The 20306-nt window shown below is 34.4% G+C and overlaps 1 protein-coding gene across 2 annotated transcripts in view; it reads left to right on the top strand.

The window, feature by feature from the left end:
* The first annotated feature begins 6126 nt into the window (after nt 1–6126).
* LOC140045161 (uncharacterized) overlaps nt 6127–20306 on the top strand; it is a 57792-nt gene continuing 43612 nt past the window's right edge. The window contains exon 1 of one of the 2 annotated variants that reach the window (XM_072089938.1): nt 6127–6254. The gene's annotated coding sequence lies outside the window, so the exon portion shown is untranslated. Of the gene's footprint in view, nt 6255–15990; nt 16185–20306 lie in introns of those variants that run through there. The other variant, XM_072089939.1, reaches the window with a different exon arrangement.

Genomic DNA, 20306 nt, shown 5'->3' with positions numbered 1-20306 from the left:
CAGTATTTTCGCTCTTCCACCTCCCCCTACAAACACACTCCAGATACACTGGGTGATGTGTTGAAGACGGTTCCAGTACAAATTATGTTATTATCACTCCCAACCCATAATCCGTCAGTGGCATTTTCAAATGTAGTTTAAAACATTCCAAATACAGTTTCGGTCATGGTGATAGGCCTACATCCCCAACCCAAACTCCCAGGAATAATTAAATACTTTAACATTTTCCAAACACAATTCTGGTCTAAGCAAAACCCCTACTATCCCCTGAACCACAACTCCCAACCCCAAGTTTTTTCCTTGAAGGCAGTAGTTGAACACAGTAGTAACAGTAAACATCATGTGTATGTTCACACAGGTATGGATGTCTGTAATGAGACAATCCAAGAGACCGATACATAGCTGGATATGGTTAAAGTACTTTGCTAAATGTGTAATTGAATAGGTGTCATATTGGTTAATGAATAAAATATGTATATCTATATCTATATTTCCCCAAACGCCTTGCTGAGGATAATTCAAATACTGTAAAACCTTTGTAGTATATATTTTACAATTCGATAGCCTACAACCCCGAGCCCTAGCAAAAATGTGACATCACAAACCACCACACCACCCACCCCTCCCACAAAAACCCGAGGAGTCGGGGGAATTTTTTTAAATATTGTAGTTTAAAACCTTCCGGGTACAATTGCCATCATTTTGATACCCCATACGTATGGTTACGTGCAGAAACAGAAATTTGTATAACGAACAAGTGGGGGTTTTGACCACATTTTGGTCCCTAACTTGGATCCTAGGTGGTGGATGATGTTGAAATATAGCTTAGAACATTCCCGGTACAATTGCGGTCATTTTGATACCCCATATGTAACATTACGTGCAGTAACAAAAATTTGTATAACGAACAAACAAACAAACAAACAGACAGACAAACAGACAGACAGACAAACTCTCTCACTTATAATATAGATATCAAGATTCAAGAATCAAGATTCAAGAAATTTTATTTGTCCATAAAAATGGAAATTCACTCTCTCATTACACTCAATAAAGTATGATCTGATCACTAATAATAATCATAATCACACACACACCCACACCGCCACCCCCCCCCCCCTCCCCACACACACATAAATCACTATAGTCTAGCTCTTCAGGTGTATTATTTCTTAGGCAATTTAGAACGAGAAAAAAAATAGTTTGTTTTGTTTTATGTATAAGGTCCAATTTTGGCATTTACAATACACCATATCGGTGGACATGCTTTTCCGACATGACGATAAACATAACTATCCAGTTTTAAATTATTATCGGATGAGAATGTATATGGTGATTACAAACAATCACATGACTTGAACCAAAGATTGTAACAGTCAATGAGTCTACTTACAGTACCTGTAAATTTTCTTCATTACAACTCTACAATTATACAATGAAGTTACACATAACGATCCAGTTGGGTTTTTACAAAATAATGTTGTTCGATGCAAGAAGTTGACGTATACATTAATAAATTACTATCGGATGAGACGGTATATGGCAATTACAAACAATCACATGACGTTGAACAGCCAATGAGTCTGCTCACCTGTAAGTTTCCTTCATTACAACTCTCGTATAAAAAGGTATCTTGTTTGGGTTTACCACTCCTTTCGTGGCAGAGATCGCACTGACAGTTGTACACAAATACACAACCTACGAGACAAAGAATCAGCAATGGAGAATGAAACGTTAAACAATACTTTGCTGACAGTTTTACTCTCAACCACATCGCAATTAACAAATAAAGAATACAGTTTGAACTTTTCTATCGGAGACATATTCGCATGGCTTATGGTGATCATAACAGTTTGTGGTAACATTATTGTGATTGTTTCTTGGTTGGTAGAAAATAAAATAAACTCCAAACCGTCCAGCATATTGATCCTCAACTTAAGCGTCGCTGATCTTCTTGTTGGATGTGTTTCGCTGCCTATGTACAACGTCTATATGTATCATGGACACTGGCCTCTTGGAAAATTTGTTTGTAAAATTTGGAAATGTATTGACTTTATAGCTTCTCAACAATCAGTTTGGATGATTCTGTTGATCAGTTTAGATCGATATTGGGTGTTGAAAAAGGGTGCAGAGTATAAACGTTTCCAAACACATCGTAGAACAGCTGTCATGTCTACTATTGGATGGATACTTTTTTGCTTGATATTTGCTGTGGATTTAGCTTTATGGGTTGACAATAATATTGGCTGCCAAGAACTCCAGACACAGACAGATGCCTATATGTGCACTTACGGAACATCTGATTATGCCTCTAATATTATATATGCATTAATAACGTTTATCATACCATTGATATGTTTGATCTATTTAAACGCATTGGTATATATGAATATCCTTAAACGCGTACGCACTGTTAGATCCGCGAATCAACAAATAGGCCTTGACTCAGTTTCCACAAGCAAGTCTAGGTCTCACCACCTAAATCTTCCAAATACCAGCACAACTTCTCAACCATTTATCCATCGCAAGTCGTTCATCACGTTAGTAACTCTTGTGTCGGCTTTCTGCATTTTGTTGGCTGCCGTTCAACATTGCCCTAATTGTATACACTTCTTGCGGCTGGTGGAACCGGAAATTCCTCACTTACCTACTCTGGTCAAATTCCATGATTAATCCCTTCGTATACGCGGCTACTAGCCCTCATTTCAGAGAATTCTTTGTAAAAGCCATATGTCGTTCCAAACATAGAACAACCAGAGTACAAGTAATTTGTTAGAGTTAGAGTTGACAATGATGTTTTACAAGAATAACCATGTTGCGATGTGCATACTGTACGCCTTCCTCTTGAATTGTTTGGGTTGAATAAGCCATTTTCCTAATGTCGCATTATAGTTTTCACTTTGACCAAAAATTGGATCGAAAAAAATGTTTACTTTGAAAAATTGTAATTTAAAGGGGTTTTTTTTGCTGTAGAAGGGAATAACATGATTTAAACTGTAAATACTCATTTATAAGCAATTTCAGAAACACTTTTGACACATTTTTGAATGATTATATATACACAAGGTATTTTAATCTATTATTTCTATAAATCACTATAGAACGTTATCATTTATTAATATTATGGAATTATACTCAATCAATTGTAAATTGTTTAAAACACGTCTCTCTCTAATCTACACCGTTTGTTATAATATTTGACTTGCTTGTTTGACTGAGAATACTTTCTTATCCATAAGGTATTTATTGTTTTTTCTTTGTTTTCTTCATAATTGTCATAATTTAATTGTCAGAGCGTTTAAATGTACCCAAGATGGAAAAGCAATAGGATGAGAAACTCGTTTCTCCCTACTGCAACGAGGCAATTCAATGAACATTGGAAACGTTGATCATTTTATGCTATCCCTCTTCATACACCAATCTTGCTTGTTTTTTATATTTTAAACTATGTATTATTTCATCTGTATTTTAAATGATGATATATATATTTTTTTATATATGATATTTTTATGTGAATTTTTAACTTTGAACAAAAAAAAATAATTTCAAACCATGTGTATATTTGACTGTGTTTGTCCATGAATAAAAATTGAATTACCAGGTCTATATTCTGAAAACAACGATAACGTTTGTTATCTTAGAAAATCTTATTTGTTTGATCTACCAAGATAAGAATAGTCTCACCGGTAATCGTTCATTTATGTCAACTGTTTGCATTGAATAAATATTATTATTATTAAAAAAACAGCTTTTGTTACAAAGGTTTGATTATTACTCCTGTAAATTGTTGTTGTTGCAATATAATTTCAACGGTTTGTAATATATACAATGCATGCAACTACCACCTGGACGCTATCCATGGTTATGACATCTGCTTATCAAGCAGAAGTTTCCGGGTTCGATGTTGAAGAGGAATAAAATAACATGTTCCGATTTGCCACCAGTTCAGATAAATTTCATGATAGACCTGCAAAGCACAAAAGATGTGGAATATGTATCTATAATTATACTAAACTAGTACTGTCAATGTGGCATAGCACGTGCTGTTCTATAAACATTAGCATCTACCTTCAACGTTTTTACGTTTCCACTACAGTTAGGCCTATTATGCTTTTTTTGTTTTGTTTTTGTTTTTGTCTTCTTTGTCTTCCTCATCACTCCATGTTTTCTGTACTTTCTCATATTTTTCTGCTAACTCATGTTTTTTCTATTATTGCTATAATTATTACCATTCACTACGTTATAAAGATGAAGATATCTGCTAGTAAAAACAATTGTATCCAATGGCAGTGACCGTTTAAAGTTTATTGAAAGATAACAACTAAATCATTTCAGAAAGAATCAAAAGAACAATCGATAGAGGGAGTGTACATCTTGTTTTGACTAAAACACTATTTCAGACGGTGGTAGGAGGCTTTCACCACATTGAAAAATCAGGGAAGATTGACATTGTAATTTTACTCTTCCATGGAAATTGATTGACAATTTTCCTGATCTTGATTCTTGGGATGCTGCGCCACAGCATAAGTAGGCTAATTGTTATACCTAATCCGTTATATGGCATTTAGCCAACAGCAGTTGTTGTACCATTACACGAATATAAACATTCATTATTTGTTTTATATAACATAAGATTCCTGTAATTGGAATCAGAATAAAAGATAGGCCTATGCCATATGCCTACATTTGATTCACATTGAAAAAGTAACATTTAGTAGTGTTTTTGAATAATATATATTAAATATTATATTTATTTGTATTTTATAAACACACCAAGTTAGTGTTAATTAGGCCTATGCCAATAAACGACCAAAATAATGATCAACTGGTCTATCTTTATCGTTATAACAAATATTGACACGTTTTGGGCGATGAAATCATTTTTTAAAAAATTTATTTTATTTTATTCAGGTATGAAATAATATTTACAAGTAGCCGCATGGCTAAAAACGTTGAATTTACAAAAGTAGGCGTATCAGTACAATTTACTTATATTATGACAATAACAAATATGTAATAAAAACGAATTGAAAGGTACTACACAAATATTGCAACGGCTTATCTGATGGTTATGTATCTCACGTAGAAAATGTTTAAATATAAATCACATGACATCACAATCATGTCTTATTTACTTGTATATTGCCAGTGTTATAGGCCTAATTGTTTAAACACCATAGTTCAAATCTTCAACACTGGTGAGGCAAAAAGATAAAGAGAAATACATCCTTTTCTCGTAATAATGTTATAGGCCTAAATACGATAGGAATTTCATCAATATTGGCTTTTTTATTTATTTTATTTTATTTAATTCTGAGAAGAAAAAAAAAAAGTATAATCAAAATAAAAACTGATAGAGGAAGGGTTTGTCTGTTTCCTTTGGTCCAGTGACTAGTTTAGAATATAGGCTTTCGCCACGACTCAGTAAAAGTGTTCAGTTCCATGTAGGCCTACGCCTACCAATTTTAGATGCATGTACACGTCACCAATTGTGATTCTTCGATGCTTAATAAGAAAGAAGAGTTAAAATTGCACGAGTCAAATTAGAAAATCCTGTTAACGGAAATGTTGCCCAAGAATGTATCCACCGTTGTAGATTTTGTTAATCTTTGGATAAGGACTTTCAGTTATTTATTTCATAGAATTCGCCGCGCGGCACTGGTATTTTTCTTAAAGAAGGCATTTCCGTTTCAGAAGTGAGTATCGACGATTTATTTTGGTTTCAGCATTGTAACGAGTATAGATTAATACCCCTTTCACACCAAAACTCCGTGGTGTCTCCGGAGTGTCTCTGGAGTTTTGCTTTTGGTGTGAAAGGGGTATTAGATATGAAGTGGAACCTAGTTTTTTAGATTTAATTTTCACGTGCGAGGATAGTTTAATTAGGAATTTAGAATCTTCTCCCCATTGGGTCTTGTGATCACGTTAATTCGAGGGGGCGAAACTTATTTATTTATTTGATTTAAAATATGGTATATTTAGATTATTGATATTCATAATAGAGTGAAGATGCCAAATTATTATTATTAGTATAGCCCCCTCTATTGAAACATAAAAACACTGCAGAAAAATACTTCCGGAAACCTGCGGAAACTTAATTGAAAAGTTTAGCGCGACGCCTGAAGACACACGTAGCCTACACATTTTGCGATCCTAACTATAAAGACAATTCAAACAAACTGATATTTTAAGTCTAATTTCGCTTAATTGTAGGAAATACCTTTAAAGCAAGTTTGTGTTCGTCTATTTTTTGTGTAAGTGTTCTTTCTTTGTCTTATTTATTAAGTTTTAGCTTTTTGCGTAGGCCTACACTCCCAGCAGGCACATCCCAGTCAGCAGCCAGACAGTGACTACTGAGTGATTTTGTGAGTAGGCTTAGCCTAAGCCTACAACCAACAGTGCGGCTCTGGTGGTGGTGTAGGCACCTCGATCCAATCATGCACACAGTTCAGTCAGTACTAGGCCTATATATACTGTACCTAGGCCTATACTAGTCTGTACTTAATTTTGTCTTAATATTACTTATTTTATTACTAATTTAATTAGTAAAAATATTCATATTTTTGCACATATAGGCGTTTCATACGTGTGTTACTTGAGTTTGGATAATCCGTACCGTCTGGGGAAACACGCACATGCATTGGCTACTCACTCGTACGCTGTTTTAATATTCATATTTTAGAATTTCAAAGACAGAACAACTAACTAAGATGATGCGCATGCGTTTAGACAATGCGTGGAGACGTACACCCGGGTGGGGGGGGGGGTCACTTGTATAAAAACCAAACGGGGAGGTGCAGCAGCCACTTCAAGACATGAGGCACTTGCGCTACCTGTTTTACTGAAAAATACTACGGACTTGAACTACCATTTTACCAAAATCCAGTGTTCTCTAAAAAGACGGCAGAAACAAGGCCACGCCAGAGAGGGCGCAAAATTTGTACTGGTTCCCAGCATGATCTGCGCATGGCCAAAGAGACCGTTCATGGAAAAATCACGAACGTGTTTTGAAAGTTTATCGCGCATCCGCCGCGGGGGGTGCATGACGACGATGATCAAGAGTGGTCACAGTTGAATGATTTTTTCCTAGGCTGGATGTTTCGTGTTCTTCTGCTGATGCGCAACAACTCTAGGCCTATTCAAAGGTATTTAGCGATAGGCCCCGCGATGGGCTTATAGCATCCAGTATGCTAAAATACCTGCAAAATTTGGCGATAAATCGTGACATTTTGACACGGGTGGGCTAGGGACTTAAACTACTAATTTCACCCTGTCATTTCCCACACCTGTGCGCTACCAACTCTTCATATTTTCCCACACTTGTGCTACCAGGCCCTCGAAAATATACCCGTAAATGCGGCACCTCCCCGTATGGAAATATTTAAGAGTGACCCCCCCCCCCCCCCCCCCCCCCGGGACGTACACACATGTTCTACTTTTGTACATTGATGAAAGTTTATGAAGGCTAGAAATGATTTTATATGCCTAGTAGTAGTCTGGTAAACATTTGAATGATGGTATTTTCTCCAAGAACATGAAAACTCTTCTTGATAATGAAAAGCTAGCTTCTCCGCAAATCAAACATTGAATTTATTATGCGGAGATTATTTAATTCCCACCCAGACCCTGTCTTCCTAGCCTGTCCTGTCTGTGTGGTGGTGTAGCTCTCTCTGTGTGCCGGTGGTGGCATGGTATGTACTTTATTGACGTTTTATGGCAGGTCATACTGTAGGCCTACGTACGATTTGAGTTGACCTACGAAGGAGGCTTAGACAATTAATAAACAAAACAATTTGTCAGCACGATTTTATATTTCAACAGTTCAGTCTCGATTGTACATTCAGCACTGTACGTACTCGATCTTTTCATTTTTAAACAAAATGATCATTGGTTGGTTCGAAATCCATATTTACATACCGCCCGCTCATCTTATTGGATGTTTGCAGTCTGCAAATTGATTTCTATACGTGTTTCACAAGTTTGTATTTTCAGACAAAAATCAAAACGATGACGTGTGGAATGACATAATAAAGATAAATAATACAGACTTGGAGCAAGTCTAGGCCTAGATATCACCTACTGTACACTTTTGTTATGTTTGTAATTTAATGAACCCAATCTCTTGATCTTTTTTTAAAAATCCAATTTAAAACATTCATTCAATTGTTCTTGTTCACAATCACACCTGCACGGAGCGGAGGAGGTGACGGTGAGTTACCATCATGAAGCCTTGTCCAGCGATCCTGAATCATGAATGGTCAGAATTTTAGGTGCAAAAGCACAGCAGTGCGAATGTGAATGTTTCAGCCTTGTCTAGGACGCGTCAGCCTGTGAGTTTTTGGTCTTTGCTTACTATACTAATGATAATGATGATTTAAATACAGTTCTACGGTACATTCACGCTAGCCATTGGAAATGTCAATAGAACATTTTCATACTACGGAAGCCATCTTGCAGAGATGATAAACAATCGTGACCAGCCGAGCGTTAAAGATAAATAATTTTTCAGGACATTTTTTTCAATCATACAGTGATGTACTGTAGGCCAATCTTTTAAGAAATTTTACAGTTAATATTTTTTCTCATTTGTATCCATCCCCCCCTCCCCCGTCCCCCGTTACGAAACTTGTCTATTGGCAAAAAACAATTTTGATACTGTATACTGGTGAAAATGAATTTCCTTTTAAAAAACAAACATTTGTCGCACTGTTAGGCCTGGGCCTGACTCTGAATAAAGTAATTCACAACATCGCTGCAGCCAGCCCAGTGATGTGAGTGAGTGAGCCCGCAATGTACATTCCTGACAATGTATGTTTTTTGCGTCATTCAAGTGAATTAAAACAAGATTCCTGTTGCTTACTATGACCCCGTTTCTGCTACCAAAACTATACCAGCAGAAACGGGTCTCATAAAAAATATCGTATACAGTAAACAATAAAATAAACCAACATGAGGCTGCATTTTATAAACTTGCATTGTTCCAAAATATACCGTATACTTCGTACCCCGTTTCTGCTGCACTCAAAATATACCGTATATGTGACCCGGCCCATGACACGAGGTCAAAAACTAACAGAGCGTGACGCGTTTGTTTGGGTTTTTCTGCTGCATTGACACACGCGTGTATAAGGAAGCAACAGATCAAAATGTCACTGTGGACTGAAGAAATAACTATTTTTGCAATTCAATTGTGGGGAGAAGCGAAGGTTGGGGGAGACTGCATGGCAACAGAAGAGATACCGAGATTTACATAAGTATCTCAAACAAAATTCTTCTAGCCCTCCTGTCATCATCATCATCGTCGATGAAGTTGGATGTTCCGAGAAGAACATCAGCCAAAGTTATCGGCAAATGCCGTCGTCTTCTTTTGCCAATTCTACATTCTAGATTGTGCTTGTATGTGCGGTGTAAATTCGTTGCCACTTCTGCTCATTAGGTTTAAAATAGAAAGCAATAGCAACAACGTTTTGAGAAACCATCATTGTTTTGTTTTTGTCAGGTATAAACCTCACTACACAAGACTCTACAGTAGGTCCAGGAAATAATTTCGCCAGTGTACTAGCATAGCAAAAAGCTATACAAAACAACCTTCTTGCTACACATTTCTACAATTGTGTAGCAAAAAATACGATAGAAAACTATGATTCTCTACTAAAAAATCAGTTTGATTCGCAATATTGCTAAACAAAATTTTAAAATGAAATTTTTCCCTGAGGTCAATCCATACTTCCGTCTCACAAAATGCATTTTGGGTAATGAAAGCCAACTTCTTTACAGCCCACCCACGAAGTATGTGCAGCGGAAACGGTGCACGAATTTCATATACGGTATATTTATACGGTATATTTAGGATTGGCAGCAAAAACGGGGCCTATGTGCATGTGACTAGTTGGAAATTGTGTTAGCTTTACTAATGAGAGTTTGAAAAAAATCAACAACCTTTTACCAGTTTTGTGAAATCAAATTTGACCTTAGCCTGAGCGAAGCAGTTATATTAGTAAATTACTTTTATTATTAAATTACTTTACTGTACTGTAGTTCATTTTGATTATTTCAACAATTACAATAACCTTGACTTTGACCTCAGAGAGATTAATAATTGAATTCAATGTAAAATTGTGTTTAAAATTCTTTGTTAAACTCACAAACTAGATCCTCCAAAATTTACCATACATTTATTCACGCTGCTGCTCTAGCCTGCTACGTCCCATTAGGACTACTCAATCAGAAGCTAAAGCAAGCAGCAGTTATAGTTCTAAGGACGACAGTTTTGCGAAAATAGAAACTCCACTATAATTTAATATTGATTCCAGCTGCTACAGTAGACCCAAAAAACGGCTGGGAAAAGAGTCTATATTAGGACATGTCATGCTAAAATTACAAATCCCAAAGCATTTCTGGTACAGTATAAGAAGTAAGTAAGATTGCAAAACCTCTAATATTTTGAAATGGACAGATTCTATGCATTCCAGCTGTACTGCATATCCCTGATGTGCACTGTACTGAATTCAGACTGTAAAATTGATATTTTAATTCTGCAGTGTTTATTTATACCACAACCTTGGGATTTTTTTATATTTGTGATTCAGTATTTGAAGTGGGTGTATCTTTAGAAATAAGGATAACAAGATAATGAGTGATATAGCCAAAGAGTAATATCATCATCCTGACCATCACAAAAGATTGGTTACAGTATACTGTAGGTTGGACCTTATTATATAGACTACTGTTTACACTCAGTGCAATGTCCTACTGTATGTACTGTATACTAAACAGTTTAATCATACAGAACCTCTTTTTTGCATGCCATTCACACCTACAGTACAGTGAAGTAGCAGTTCAATTTTGGTATAGCCATTGCATTTTCATTGTTCTCATTGATTTTCGTTATATTCCCCTTGAATTTCATTATATTCCCATTGAATTTTGTTATATTCCCATTGAATTTTGTTATATTCCCATTGAATTTCATTATATTCCCATAGAATTTGGTTATATTCCCATTGAATTTGGTTATATTCCCATTGAATTTGGTTATATTCCCATTGAATTTCATTATATTCCCATTGAATTTCATTATATTCCCATTGAATTTCATTATATTCCCATTGAATTTGGTTATATTCCCACTGAATTTCGTTATATTCCCATTGAATTTCGTTATATTCCCATTGAATTTCATTATATTCCCATTGAATTTGGTTATATTCCCATTGAATTTGGTTATATTCCCATTGAATTTGGTTATATTCCCATTGAATTTTGTTATATTCCCATTGAATTTCATTATATTCCCATTGAATTTCATTATATATTCCCATTGCATTTCAATATACTGTATAGCTGTATTCCCATTGAATTTCGTTATAGTCCCATTGAATTTTGATATGCAGCATGACTGTCTATTCTTGTTACAGTACACAAGAACACTACGCATGTTTTGTCACTCTCTTCCACTTCGCATCTAAATTTCTCGAATGTGTGTCCTTTAGAAAACATTATGCAAATCATACAGGTACTTTTGCGCAAAATTTAAAATTGCTATCTGTTTGGAATGGCTGACTACAGAGGATGTTCCGGTTCTATGTCAGTTAGCATGTTCTGGGATGCCAGCCCAATAAAAGACTTATGGCTTTAGTTACGTTCAACAACCATATTTTAATTTCACTATTAACTACAGTAGATAAATACTTGGTATTTTAATGTTGTCAGTACCATACAGTATCCCTATTGTATACAGTACACAACTTTCAAGGATTTAGTATTCCCTAAAGTAGCCTATACATCCACCTATAGTTTATTACTCTACACATCAACATACTGTTTATACTACTGTGCATTACTGTATATTTGTGTTGTAACAACATACAGCACTGTCTATTTTTGCTGCTAAGGGATGAATGAACTGTAAAGTAAAAAAAGTAAAATTTTTATCTACTACATTTCTGTTCTTTTTAATTTGTCCTCCCAAAATAACTGTTTAAATTACTGGGTAGTCGTTGACGAAAAAAGTTAACTTTACCCAAAATGCAATGTGAGGCAGACAAATATTAAAGATGCGACAGTAGTTGACGGTCAGTGGTCAATCAAAACCGTTATTTTGCAATTAGCGATAACTGGTTGAATGGCGTTAAAGTTAAACACCCAATCAATAACTTTCACAGGCTGCCATTTCTTGTTTAATTGGAAATTTCTCATGTTTTATTCACATGGTTTAATAATTGTTTATTTTTTTCGGAAACAAGACCACAGACTAAAGTGATATATTTTTTTTTGGAACAATTTGAATTTTGCATACAGTAGCTACAAAATTGCACAAAAACACAATGAAATTTTATATTATATACCAAAAACTGTGTTTTATTTTTTAAACTAATAATTTTTGTTATTGCATATTTTAAGATTTCGAGGTACTGTACTGTTTAATACTGTACTTTCTGCTCCTCCCATCGATTTGTTTTCTTTCAAAAAAGAATTTATAAACTTAATACAAACACAAAACCAGGTAGGGGTAGACATTCCTGTACACCCACGCATGGATGCTTCTGGGACGTTAATTTTTAAGATTAAACTTATTTTTACAGATTATAATTTTCTTTGTAAAGTTATTAGGTGTGAAGTTTTCTTATCTCAAAATAAATAAACACTTTTCACTAGAGAATAAAAAATAAACTTGAATTTGTACCATAGTTCAAGGTGTAAAGTTTTAAATCTTATTTTAGCTTGTTAATAAAAGCAGCTTGCTCTCAGTCTCACCAAACTACTTCAGTTCAGTATTCAACAATGTTTTTTCTTTATAAATCTTTTCATCAAATTTTCTGATTGTTCAAAGTAAATTTTTTAACTTTTAGATCGGTAGGGAAGTTTGATGATTCTACACAGTATACTGTATCACAAGGGCATGTGGCGCATTGTGTTGGACGTTCAACTACTAATCGTGAGATTGAGGTTCGAATCCAACTCTCGCCGCATTGCTTATATTCTTATGCGAGATATTTACTTGCGTGTTTGCCTCTCTCCACCCAGTAATGGGAACCTGGTTAGATCAAAACACAACTTTGCCGCTCCACGTGGCTACAGTACGCGTAGCAAGCCGCACAAAATTTAATGTGAAAACAAAACATGCCTGAACAGGTGTAAAAGAACCATTTAAAATTTTAAAAACTTTATTACACTACAGAATAAGAATAAAAACCAAATAGTTTCCGTAGTACTGTGATTGTAATTTGTCCAATATTATTATAATGCATATGAATAGATACTTGTAATTTGATTGAAGGATTGTGGGTCACATGATATTCAATAACTATTCCATTGAACTATTGGGCCCTTTAGGAGTACAATTTTGGTATGCGCGTGCAGTATTGTTATGCAGTTTATTCTTGTTACAATTATGAGCTATTGGAATGCGCGACAGGTCGGAGGCTAGTCTCTTGATCGCTTTTGAATCAACCTGTTGTGTACAGTATACTAGTAGTAGTACTGTACCTGCCAAAATTGGAGAGCTGTTTTATTAAATAGAGGCCTTGGCCTAGACTTTCATTAAAATTACAGTATGTGTGTAAAACAAGTTATTTATTTTCCTTCAACAAATTATTTATTTTGGAGAAAGATGAAATGATGTTAAATAACCATTCATCTTTGACCTCATGAACTTATTTGTACCATTGCACTCATAAAGATTCAGTTCAATTAAAAAATAAATGTTGTGAACATTGAACTACATTATCATTATATAATTGTATTATTGACCATTTTTGTTTTCGAATGTGAAATGTCATAATAATATGATTTTACGCTCATATGAATAAAACAATGGGAACACAAGAAGTGATAGTTATGATTTGGAACGGTTTACAATGGTTGGCTTGTGTTTGGAAATATTCAATCATTTTAAATTATGAGCACATGATTAACATACTTACTTACAAGTCGTGATAAAACATTTAGTTACTGAAAACAGGAAACAAAAGTTAATTCCTCTGACCATATTCAAAGAAAGCTTTGGTTCAAAGAAAAGAACAAGACATTGTTTTTAAAGATGAACCCATCAACAAAGTACAGTAATACATAATGGATAACACAATATACCTTTATTAAAATAAACATTCCTCTTTGAATAATGCCTTCATTTGAATAAACGCACTATTGCATTCAACAAATTTCAATTTGACAATAGGTGTTTAAATTTTTTTGGAAAATTGAAACAGCATTTGTAATTGGGGGTGGTAAACTGTTCATCATTGATGGACCGGAGTATCTAATACTGTTTTGAAAATAATTGGTGTTGTGGATAGGTATGTGTATACTGTACTATCTGTTCTAGAACGTGTAGGGTAATTGTGAATAGAAAAATTGCAAATAAACATATTGCTTAAATGATTTGGAGAAGTGGAATGCAGGGCGGAGAATACAAATTTGCCTTGTTGCATTAAGTTTATATCAGTGAGTTTAAGGAGATTAAAGGTTTGAAAATAAATGGGAAGAATGAGACCGTGGTGGAGCGCCGGATATAATCCTGATAGCCTTCTTTTGTATAATTTGCAGTTTACTGAGGTTGGATATGCAAGTATTGGCCCAGACAATGTTACAGTAGCTCAAATAGGGAAGAATGAGGAAGCAGTAAAGGGTTTGATTGAAGAATATTAAGGGGTACAAATGAGGATAACCTAGATGATAACGCTTTTGGAAGTTTTATTTTCTACTTCTTTTTAGTGAATAAAAGTTAGATTGCTGTCCATTACTACACCTAAAAACTTAGCTGATTGTACACAAGTTATATCATGGTTGTCAATGGTAATTTTGTTGGCTGATAAGTCAATAGATTTTAATACCGTAGTTGTGGGGTCCCAAAGAGGATGAAGCTACATTTTTTATGATTGAGAGAAAGTTTATTAGCGGCAAAATATTGGGACAAATTGATCAGTATTGAATAAGGATTGGACATTTTTGTTAGAATAAAGTACTGTTGTGTCGTCAGCATAAAGGAATAAACACCTCCCTCAAATGAACGCCCCTCTAAACACCCTCCCGAACAAGAAACGCCCCTCGTAAAACCCTCCCAAACAATAAACGCCCCAGGGCATTTATTCGAATAAATACAGTAAGATAGCTGGCTCTAAAATCTCGCAATATTAATGTTAACTGTATGATATAACAAGGTGGTCTAAAGATGGTAGTAACTGTACAATGTGTTAACTACTACTGTATCTACAGTCATTTTGTGTTAACTGATTGTAACACTGCATATTTCAATTACTGTATAACTTGCAATAGGCTTTCTCAAATCATTATATGAAAAGTTGGACGGCATAAGCTTAGAATGCCATAATTATGGGTAAATTATGTAGATACTGTGATTTTAGATGAATAAGCTCTACTGTACATTACAGTACCTTCAGAGTTCTGAAGTTCAAAGAAACGTCTGTTAAGGCCACACAGTAGTTTCTGTGAACAGTAGAGTTTAGATTGTAGATTCATTTTTTACAGTACAGTAATTAAGGCTAGGCCTATATAGTTCATACCTTATGGGTATTACCCGGCTAGGTCCGAGAGCATACAATACTGTCCTAGGGTAGAAAATGTTCGATGCAACCTCAATTTTGGGTACATTCGGATTGTACTGTATGAAAATTGTGAGGCTCCCGGAGAAATAAGGAGGATTGGATTTGGAATGTTTGTATTAAATTAACCATAGAACATTAACAACGTAGTATTAAGTACAAGGAATACCTGGTTTAATCATTTTAAAAGCGTCCAAAATTGCAGGGAATTGTGTCTTTAATTAATAATAATGAAACCAATTGACTTTACTGCAGATAAAATCAAGGTGCCACGGTACCTGCAGTAAACAATAACAAAGCATTTAAGCCCCGCCCACTTCATCAGTGTCAGTCAAGCATGAAGTGTCATTATACACTGTGATCGCTCAAGCGTTACAATTATATTATGCTGGCCATGGTGTTTTCTCGCTCATTTGATATTCTGGCTCATTTACCTGTGTTGTGCCCATTGAAGCGGGTGGATCTAAGAGACAATCGTAGATATCATATGGTTACGAGTACTCCAGGCTCACACGACTGATCACACCAATTAATGCATGTTCAACGGACAGACTTGGATTACTATTATTATAAACAGTTGGTTTTGAAGTGCGAAGATAATTATCTTTTTTGCCCTTTCAGGTAGGTAGCACATTACATACTACAGACCCATACAGATCTATGCATTGCCAGTTGGAAATATTAATAACTGTGCAGGTACAGTAGTACTGTATGTTTACAGTACTGTACCTTGTACAGTATGTAGTACTGTATGTTTACAGTAACAGTACTGTACCTTGTACAGTATAATAGCAGTACTGTATGTTTACAGTACTGTACCTTGTACAGTATAATAGTAGGTACCTTGTACAGTATAGTAGTACTGTTGGATTTGAATAACTGCAGACAGATAATTGTTGGTTCGATATTTCACAAGTCGTTGTTTACATCTGTTACATTTTAATTGGACATGATAGTAGTACAGTACTACTGATAAGACTAGATTTTTGGGGTGTACTGTACTGTATTATAATATTCATTTATACTGATACTGATAGTGATACACACAATTTATTGTTAAATCATTGGTGCTATAAATTGATGTTTTCCCGTATTTACCAAGAAGTAAAATAATTATTAATACGTTTAATTCACTGAATATGTAATGTTAACTCTAGTCTGTAAATGCAGTATCAATGGGCAGTATAAAAACTGTAACAGGAATAAATTAAAGGACGCTGATACTGTACCAACATTATACAGTCAGTACAGTACATGGTATCCGGCCATATGAGGGGCCCAGTTGACCCAAGCGCCCTTACATTTTTAAGCCCTTTGCTTAAATTTAAAGAGCAATTTACACTGATGAGCAGCAACGGAAAATGGAAAACCTCATACTGTAGCTTGTCCCACGTAGAATCTTTATCTATCTTGAGCGGAAACCACCTGTCCGCTCCATCCATGTTATGTGTAAATGGTCATACTGGAATGTAAAAGGAAGAACATACTGTAGATAGATTCTATATTTTTATTACTGTTTACTAATAATACTACTCGAACAGTACTAGAGTATTAAAAACACTTTTTACTTTAAATTTTTTTCATTTATATTCTGGAAACACCTCCACAAAAATGTCAATCTTTCACTTCAATTCAATTCAAAATTCTTTAATCATCCCACACGGGGCAATTCAAATAAAAAGGTCTGGATTAAAATGATCTTACAAAACATACAAAATATCACAATACACAGTACAATATAACAAGAGTCAAAGTTCAAGAATTTAATAGTTAGATGGCCACTGGCAAAAACGAATTTCTTTTCCGGTTTGTTCTACATGCCGGGCATCGAAAGCGACACCCACGAGGAACGAGCTCGAAATCACTGAACAAGGCATGGTCAACATTTTTTTAGAAAAGCTCTACTTCAGAGCATGACTGTACAGTATTGTATCTGGTTGAATTGAATCTGCCAGCCATACAGTACTGTAGGTTGAAAATATTGTTGATAAAACCTTCAGTTGAGGTTGATTTCAAGTGTAACCAATTCATCAGTCTAGCCATGGGGAAAATCTCAATGGCCTAACTTTGTCCTGACTAGATAAATAAGGGCTCACTGGGTGCAAAGTACTGTAGCTAATTACTTACAATGAGATTTGTAAACATAGGTAGATAAAATGTCACAAGTTTGTTGATTTTTTGCCTACAGTAGTTGTCTGGTTTTGTCCACAAAAATATACAAGATGTAGTCAGATATTTCCTTCTCCTCTGACTTAAAATCTTTTTTAAAAGCTTCAATTCAAGCGTCTAGAAACATAAATTACCATGGTCCTGTTTGTGCTGCGAAAAAAAGAACCAATTATTAAATCGTGAATAAAATTAACCCCAATTTCTTGGCAGCAGAAACAGAAAAAATATTTTATAATAACCGGTTATTAATGGCATCCTGAAAATAACGGTTAATTGATTCGGTGTTAGAACGCCATTTAACTGGTACCGCTTTAACACAAAATAGCGGTTATTGAAAGCTGTACTAGTATCTTGAATGTTGGACCGCCGGATTGTATTGCATTTTGAAACATTAATTATTATAACGATCGACCACAAATCTAAAGGATTTATTTAGGAGCAGAAATGCGTTTGGCCTATAAATAAATGAATGTTTTTTTCGGGCGCTATGTAGCAGAAACAGATCCTAAATTTAGTGATTAATAAACTGTCATAAATAACAATGCTGTCAATTTCATTGACATAGTTTTATTTACATGGTCTATCCCTAAGGATTAGTGAGGTCCATTGGGAATAAGCTAGATAGGTTGCCAATCACACCCTGAATACAGTATTTTTTAGTGTCCGGTTACATTCATTTAATGTTTTGTAATCTATCATGTTTTCTTATAGTATCAGTTACTGGTTTTGTGTGTGACAGTAACTGTCAAGTTGATAAATTTCAAATATTTCCATTATTATTTATATTAGTAAAATTGTAAAAATAATCCTGTTGAGATGTTAACACCAGAACACTAAGCTGAACGCAATTTTTTTTTTCGTACATAAGTTGGGGACTCCTACAGTAATGTGAAAAGAAAGCCGAACTACTTCCTTTAAGTTCCAAATTTAACCTAATCCTCTAAAAATAATCTCTCTCACTATAAAAATAAAAAGTTAATCATAGGATTCGAACCCCATACAGTACATCGACATACAAAGTCCATAGTCTAATTATGGACCTATAAATTAGTTAATTTATAGGTCCATTGTCTAATCCACTCCACTTCACAGACGGCTCATCAGAAAGCGTTTGTATTAAAGAATTGTAGTTGGTCAATTCCTACGTCACACCTTATGGATGACTACTGTATGATATTCATTTTTTTTGTGGTGACATCATGAGGTCACTGGTGTCACCAACTTATGTACGAAAAGAAATATCGCGGGCTGATTAGTACAGTGAGTCACTGGTGCGTCACCAATTTTTTACTAAAAAAGACTGAAGAAACCATGCACAAGACACTTATTCTTTATTTTTTTATGAATGTTTTTAATTGTTCATGTAATTGTGTTAGCCCTTATTCTTTGTACAGTAGGTCATTGTATACATGACTACACAATGAATGAATTGAAAGATTTTAATTGTGTATACCATGTGTATACTGTATTGTATTATGCCACCATTGAATACTTGTTTAACATAAACACATTACAAGTGATGTATTGTTAATTGTCATTGTAGTGAATGTCATCAATTAATGTCCATTCAATCAATCAATCAACTGTTCATATTCTTTGGAATGTTAGGGTACATGTAGACTTGAGCGGACTTTGTATTTGTGTACAGTATGAAGTTGAACGATACTATTACTGAACTCTTCTTACTACGCCACATACACAGCATATCCATCTATCCTGTAGACCTAATCGTAATTAATAATTACTTAAGCTCTGTCTACACTATCAAACTAGTTTGACAAAAAAAGTGTAATGTGCCCAAATATGGTAGTGATATTCTGTAGTACTGTATGTCCATTTTTTTTTGTCAAATAAAGTTTGATAGTGTAGACAGAGCTTTATAGCATCAAACTCCTCACCATTGCTGTATGATTCTTGATTTTTTTCTATATTCTGAGAGACCTTTTGAAAAAGAGAACCTGATTATTATTTTAAAATAAACTATTTTCAATACATATTGTTATATGATCATTGTTTATTAACAATTATTTTTTGTACAGTATGATTTATGAGATTGTAAGATTTGAGTAGATTAACATGTGTATATTGTATGGCACATTTTAGATTGAATATTTATTTATTTTTATTTCTTTATTCTGATATAAAATCATAGGATAAAAACACAAAAAAGTACCGAGACGGCAAAGTTATTTCCATTGTGGTCCTATAAAAATATAACAGAATAAACAAGGTAACCACAATTAATTAAACATAATACACAAACAATATCCAAATTAAATTTCTCTTAATCTAAGAATTTCACAAAAGTAGCCTTTAGATCTCTGTTTAAATAATTGTAATGAAGAGGAGCTTTGAACAAAAAAGGGGAGTGAATTCCATAACTGAATGCTTGTTATATATTAAGAAAGTTGACCTGTTGTGAGTTCCTATAACATGGATAAACTTTTAAATGATACTGTTTAGTGTTACATGATACAGACACTTTTTTTAACTGAAAATAGAGTATTTTCAATAATAAATATTGTTAATATGATCATTGCTTATTAATTAAAGTTTATTATGTATGAGAATACA

This window comes from Antedon mediterranea, chromosome 3, assembly GCF_964355755.1.
Source record: "Antedon mediterranea chromosome 3, ecAntMedi1.1, whole genome shotgun sequence".
Taxonomy (NCBI): Eukaryota; Metazoa; Echinodermata; class Crinoidea; order Comatulida; family Antedonidae; genus Antedon; species Antedon mediterranea.
The sequence above is the reverse complement of the archived record's forward strand: the minus strand, read 5'-3'. Positions and strand labels throughout refer to the sequence as shown.